The following is a 7,327-nucleotide window of genomic DNA, read 5'->3' on the forward strand; positions in this document are numbered from 1 at the left end:
GTTGACGAAGTCATCCGCAGAGAGGGAGGAGGGGGGGCAGGGGGAGGAGGATTCAGGAGGGAGGAGAAGGTAGCAAAGAGCTTCCTAGGGTTAGAGGCAGATGCTTGGAATTTAGAGTGGTAGAAAGTGGCTTTAGCAGCAGAGACAGAAGAGGAGAATGTAGAGAGGAGGGAGTGAAAGGATGCCAGGTCCGCAGGGAGGCGAGTTTTCCTCCATTTCCGCTCGGCTGCCCGGAGCCCTGTTCTGTGAGCTCGTAGTGAGTCGTCGAGCCACGGAGCAGGAGGGGAGGACCGAGCCGGCCTGGAGGATAGGGGACAGAGAAAATCAAAGGATGCAGAAAGGGAGGAGAGGAGGGTTGAGGAGGCAGAATCAGGAGATAGGTTGGAGAAGGTTTGAGCAGAGGGAAGAGATGATAGGATGGAAGAGGAGAGAGTAGCGGGAGAGAGAGAGCGAAGTTTGGGACGGCGCAATACCATCCGAGTAGGGGCAGAGTGAGAAGTGTTGGATGAGAGCAAGAGGGAAAAGGATACAAGGTAGTGGTCGGAGATTTGGAGGGGAGTTGCAATGAGATTAGTGGAAGAACAGCATCTAGTAAAGATGAGGTCAAGCGTATTGCCTGCCTTGTGAGTAGGGGGGGAAGGTGAGAGGGTGAGGTCAAAAGAGGAGAGGAGTGGAAAGAAGGAGGCAGAGAGGAATGAGTCAAAGGTAGACGTGGGGAGGTTAAAGTCACCCAGAACTGTGAGAGGTGAGCCATCCTCAGGAAAGGGACTTATCATGGCGTCAAGCTCATTGATGAACTCTCCAAGGGAACCTGGAGGGCGATAAATGATAAGGATGTTAAGCTTGAAAGGGCTGGTAACTGTGACAGCATGGAATTCAAATGAGGAGATAGACAGATGGGTCAGGGGAGAAAGAGAGAATGTCCACTTGGGAGAGATGAGGATTCCAGTGCCACCACCCCGCTGGCTCGATGCTCTAGGGGTATGCGAGAACACGTGGGCAGACGAAGAGAGAGCAGTAGGAGTAGCAGTGTTATCTGTGGTAATCCATGTTTCCGTCAGCGCCAGAAAGTCTAGGGACTGGAGGGTAGCATAGGCTGAGATGAACTCTGCCTTGTTGGCCGCAGACCAGCAGTTCCAGAGGCTGCCGGAGACCTGGAACTCCACGTGGGTCGTACGCGCTGGGACCACCAGGTTAGAGTGGCAGCGGCCACGCGGTGTGAAGCGTTTGTATGGCCTGTGCAGAGGGGAGAGAACAGGGATAGACAGACACATAGTTGACAAGCTACAGAAGTGTTGTTTCTTGTATTATTGTCTCTTGTGTCTTTAGAGAACTGTTTCACTTTGATATCCTTTTTCTTCTGTCCTGATTTTCTCTTTCTTTTCTTCTGTTAACTAGATATTCTTTGTTGTTCTTCGTTAGCTAGCTAGCTTCTTCCAAAAGAGTCCCTAGCAACTGCTTAGCAACTGGTAAACAATTCAGCTAGCTAAGATAACTACAATTTTATGAAAAATAGTTATTTTTCAAAAGCCTATCTTCTTTGTTTGTTGCTTGTTTTTTCTCCTATTCAGTCTTGCAGTTTTCTTTTGCTTTTTTCCGATGTACTTCACTCTAAAAACCATGTAAATTTCAATATTTGTAGGAGCTCATTTTTCAGCTGCTGCTGCTCAAATTTGCTCAAAGAATACTCCATAATGTCAAAGTAAAAAAAACTAATCTGAAATGTTTTACAAATTAATAACAATTAATGAACTAAAATATAGTTGTTGCGTAAGTAGTTCAGAAGTAAAATGTGGCTTAACAAATCATATAACTTATATGGACTTACTCTGTGTGAAATAATAGGGGGCTGACCCTTCCTCTGTCCCCCATACATACAGTGGCGGATTTAGATATAGGCGACATGGGCAGCCGCCCAGGGAGGCATCTTGCCGGGGGCGGCACTAATACAACACTAAGACACATCTACATTGGTTGGTTACCAAGAAGACAGTGAATGTTCCTGAGTGGTCAAGTTACAGTTTTGAGTTAAGTCTGCTTGAAAATCTATGGCAACACTTGCAAATTGCAGTCTAGGCATGATCCACAACACCTTTACATAAACTATATGACATAGTGGGGCCTAACCCAAACCATGAAAACCGTCCCCAGACCATCATTTCTCCTCCACCAAACTTTACAGTTGGCAATATGCATTTGGGCAGGTAGCGTTCTCCTGGCATCCGCCAAACCCAGATTCATCCGTCAGACTGCCACCTCAATTACCTTGACTAACCTGTGCTACACATTGACTCTGTACCGGTACCCCCTCTATATAGCCTCACTACTGTTATTTTACTACTCTTTAATTATTTGTTATTTTTTACTTATCCATTTTTTACTTAATACTTATTTATTTCAACTGCATTGTTGGTTAAGGGCTTGTAAGTAAGCATTTCACTGTAAGGTCTACCCCTGTTGTATTCGGCGCATGTGACAAACACAATTCTATTTTATTTGAGATGGTGAGGCGGAATTCATCACTCAAGAGAACGATGACATTGCTTTCAGAGGCAGTTTGGAACTCGATAGTGAGTGTTGCAACCGAGAACAGACTATTTTTACGTGCTACACACTTCAGCACCTTGGCAGTCCAGTTCTGTGAGCTTGTTTGGCCTACCACATCATGGCTGAGCCGTTGATGCTCCTAGATGTTTCCACTTTACAATAACAGCACTTACAGTTGACCGGGGCAGCTCTAGCAGGGCAGAAATTTGACGAACTGACTTGTTGGAAAGGTGGCATCCTATGACTGTGCCAAGTTGAAAGTCATTGAGCTCTTCAGTAAGGCCATTCTAATGCCAATGTTTGTTTATGTTGATTGCATGGCTGTTTGCTCGATTTTAGACACCTGTCAGCAATGGGTGTTGCTGAAATAGCTGAATCCACAAATTTGTCGGTGTCCACATACTTTGTATATATAGTGTTGCTTTAAGAAGTTTTTAAAAGAGAAATGGGTAAATATTGCACAATATAGGTGTGCAAGGCTCTTATGAGACTAACCCAAGAAGACTCACCACTGTAATCGCTGCCAAAGGTGTTTTTACCATGTATTGATTCAGGGGGGTTAAAACTTATATAATTGAGGTACATTTGTGTTTTATTTTGCATTCATTTAAAAGTATATCAGTTTTCTTTCACTTTGACACTACAGAGTATTTTGTGTAGATGGATGACAATAAAATTGCTATTATCTTGCTATTATATCCGTTTTAATCCCACTTTGTGAATACAATCTGAAGAAATCCAAGGTGGGTGTGGACTTTCTATAGGCACTGTATTTCAAAATGTAAACAGAGAAAACGTGAGAAGAACAAAGGAACTCTCCTCTCCCCTCTCCCAGACACCGGACACCATCAAGTCTTCGCTAAACAGGTGGAACAGGAGCCATCATTGCTGACAGCTGTGTGCAGGGCTATAAAAGCGCAAAGTCTTCCAATGGGACAATTGAAGTCTGGTGTACAACCAAACGTATACTGTAGATCTACATAGACATCATGAGAGCCACTGCAGCCGTCCTATTGGTCCTCTGTCTCCTGACCATCAGTCATGGTAAGTTACCATCATCTGAAACATGCTTGATCAACTTGGAGTTGAAGTTTTTGTTGGTGTACTCTACTCATATGTCTTTGTCTCCATAGCATGGGACTGTCAGGAGGTAGTAAACATCAAGAATCTGATGCAGATCGATGCAGGACTGGGGCAAGTGGTTGCTACGGACACAAGTCAAATCCCCTACTACCTGGTAGGTGATTAATGGATCCGTCTGCCTGGTTCCCTGAAGCATATCACTGTAGGACCAGCAGGGATCTGGGGTGTCAACAAGGACTATGCAATCTACAAGTATGTGGCCGGTAACTGGGTTCAAGCTGCAGGTAAGTGGAGAGCATTACTCAATATTTATCCAGAGGACACCTGCTTATTAGCTTTCCTGATACCATCAGGCTGTTGAAAAAAACGATTGATGTTTTAAATTGTAACTTGTAGGTAATTTGGCAGTACTCCTTGTTTGCTTGTCTGTCTGCCTTTGTGGTCTTCAGGCCTTCTGAAACAGTTGGATGCTGGAGGTGAACAGTTTATTGTGGGGGCTAACATGAACGATACTCCATACTGTCTGACAAGTAGTGCCACAGTTGGCTACAAGGGTCCAGGCTCACCCCTTCCATGGACAGGATTGCCAGGAGCTGTGAAGTACTACAGCTGCGGACCCTTTGGGTGCTGGGCAGTCAACAAGAATGATGATATCTACTTAATGAGTGTAAGATCTGGGAAAGAGTGTGAGAGCTGGAGTAGAGTAGTAGAGGATGGAGAGTGTCAGTTATTTTAAAACTGTTTCATATTATAACTGTTGAAATTGTCCTAAAACCCTGATTGTATCATTTTGTTTCCAGCTGAATCAAGACTGCCAAAACAAGGGGTGGAGTCACATTGATGGCAAGCTTTCCATGATTGAGGTGGCAACTGATGGTAGTGTCTTTGGGGTCAACTCTGCGGGTAGTGTTTATACCAGGTAAGGTTGCTACTGAACTATGTGTATGGTCCACTCCCCCCCCCAACAGTATTAACTTGAAAATGACTTGTAATAATAATTTAAAATAATAATGGTATATCTTTAATTATAACTCTGATCCTTACAGTACATGCCATGTGAATCTCTTTACACAAAAACTAAAATACTGTAGGTACATGAATAAAATCAGTTAAATATAATCAGATCTAAACTTATAGGACTTATTAAGAAATGTGTAGACAGTGTACGATAAAATATGTAAAAGTTGGATGTCCTGTAAAGCTACAGTTTGGGATAAAAAACAACAACTTCCCAGACACCCCACCACTTGTTCTGGGTAAACAGCTGAGGAATGTAGTTAGAGAAATGTAACCACTCTCACATTCATACATGGAGCTACGGATGCAAAGACACAACAATTTTTTGTTTACATTCTTTTTAACATGTTTTTTAAAGCAATACATTGTTTGTTTACAATAACATTGTTTACAAACAATTGAGTAAAAGCTTACATTTTGGCTTCTGATGTGGTTGAATAAAGCTCAAGAGGCAGAAGTTATATTCTTCAAAAATCAATGGCTATATTTAATTATTAAAGTCCCAAAAAGGATGTACTTAATAAAATGGATAAGCTTTAAAACATGAACCCCAACCCTTTCTTCAACACAGAGACGGCATCACAGCCAGTAAACCAGAGGGCACCGGATGGAGCAATATCCCAATGTGTATGCTCATGGGCCACGTGACCTACGACCTGGGCCGTCTTTGGGTCGTCTCCAAGTCTGCCGTCACCATGGTGTGCACACATTAGCCTCTTCTCTGTAGCTGAAGGCCGTTCGGGATCTGTCTAAAGTTCCCTGGCGAACTCATTGATCTCTCTTTCTGGAAAAGCCTTTAGTTCATAAAAATCCTTCATTTTAAAACCTATTGCTCTACCTATTATTTTCAGTTCTTCAATGATCTTATTGACATTTAAAAAAAATATCATTGAAGATTTTATATTTTCTTGACAACTCCTTGATTAACACTTCAATAGATCTTTGCCATGGAGGCTATTTAAGTGTAGTGTAAACTAGGGCACGGTCATGTTGCTCACAATCCACATGGGTTTTGCTGTGCTTCAGAGGTCATCAATAGGATTGGAAAGAATCCTTGTCATTGTTTATTATCTCATTATATAATCATTTCCTGCAAAAATAAAGCATTCATTTTGAAACTATTGTAATTTCTGTGTTATTGTTTTTTTTTTTTATGATATTGAACAGAGGGATTTTAGGTTGCTCTGCCAGTGGTGATTTTAGCATCGAAATCTTGGTGGGGCAAACTCAACCAATTTTTTTTTAGATACATGCCAGCAAAACCACTGCACAACACAAACTGCCCGCAAACTGTTAAGCCCTACATAAAGCTATCCCAACAGCAGAGCTTCCTTTCAGCACCATGGAGAGAATCCTTACCACCACTACACCTAGCTCTCAGCGGAGCCTGGCAACCTGGTCTCAGAGTATTTAGTATTATTCTGTACGTAAATCCGAGACACTCAATTTAGTATGATATGTTACATTTCGTATGGGATGTATTCATTTGTGGATGTCCATTTCCATTTCGTATGATGTGTTACGAATTACAATTGGTAGTATATGTAAAAAATTTGCAAAGCGTACAATATGTTACACATTCTGGCTAAATGTCTAACGTTAGCTGGTTGGCTTTACTATTTTTAGTTAGGGGAATAACTTTTTCTTCCCTCCAAGCCTGAGGGCGCACACTTTCTAATGAAGATACGGCAAATAGGAGTGGCAATATCGTCCGCTATTATCCTCTCCAGCGTCCCGTCCCGTATGCGGGATCAAAATCCAGGGAAAACTCCTAGCGACATTAGCATAACGAAATGTAATATTTTTCTTTTTTCAAATATAGGACCGTCTCATATCGTTTTATAGATACACCTCTCCTGAATCGACCCACGTCGTCCGATTTCAAAAAGGTTTTACAGGAAAAGCAAATCATTAGATTATGTTAGAGGAGTCCATTGTAAAAGCAGCAACATAGCCATTTTCCGACCAACCACATGCATCACAAATAACCAAAAAACAGCTAAATGCAGCACTAACCTTTTACAAACTTCATCAGATGACACACCTAGGACATCATGTTACACAATGCATGCATTCTTTTGTTCAATAAAGTTCATATTTATATATGAAAACAGCATTTTACATCGGCGTCTGACGTTGACTAACTATTTTCCCGTCAAATGCATCCAGGGAAACAGTGCTACAATTTACTGAATTACTATTCGAAAACATTTTTAAAATGTAATATTGTCATTCTAAGATTTATAGATGAATATCTCTTGAAAGCACCTGTCATACCAGATTTAAAAATAACTTTACTGGGTAATCACACTTAGCGATAAAAGGGGATGCGATACTCAGAAAATGAGCTAGTAAACCGAGCTCGGCGCCATCTTGGAACAATCGCATATCACATCTAATCTTGTATAATATTGTCAATAATCGCTTACCTTTAGTTGTCTTCATTAGAAAGCACTTCCAGGAATCCCAGGTCCACAACAGATGTATTTTCGGTCGAAAAAGTCCATCCTTTATGTTCCATTAGCTTGCTGTTGTTAGCGCTTCTGAATGCTGTATCCAAATGCTCTGCCGGGCTACATTTCAAAATATATATTTTTTTTCCCATTTAGGTTCGTTCAAACATGTCAAACGTTGTATAACATAAATCTTCAGGGCCTGTTTCAACAAGAGAGCCAATAAG

At 41.7% G+C, this 7,327-nt stretch overlaps 1 pseudogene across 1 annotated transcript; it reads left to right on the forward strand.

Moving 5' to 3' along the window:
* Positions 1 to 3,433: 3,433 nt before the first annotated feature.
* Positions 3,434 to 5,774, forward strand: LOC123723659 (fish-egg lectin-like; annotated as a pseudogene). Its single transcript, XR_014381212.1, has 5 exons — positions 3,434 to 3,591; positions 3,681 to 3,914; positions 4,080 to 4,297; positions 4,431 to 4,549; positions 5,219 to 5,774. The product of XR_014381212.1 is annotated as a fish-egg lectin-like (transcript).
* Positions 5,775 to 7,327: the final 1,553 nt, after the last annotated feature.

This window comes from Salmo salar, chromosome 17 (genome assembly GCF_965601325.2).
Source record: "Salmo salar chromosome 17, fSalSal1, whole genome shotgun sequence".
NCBI lineage: Eukaryota > Metazoa > Chordata > Actinopteri > Salmoniformes > Salmonidae > Salmo > Salmo salar.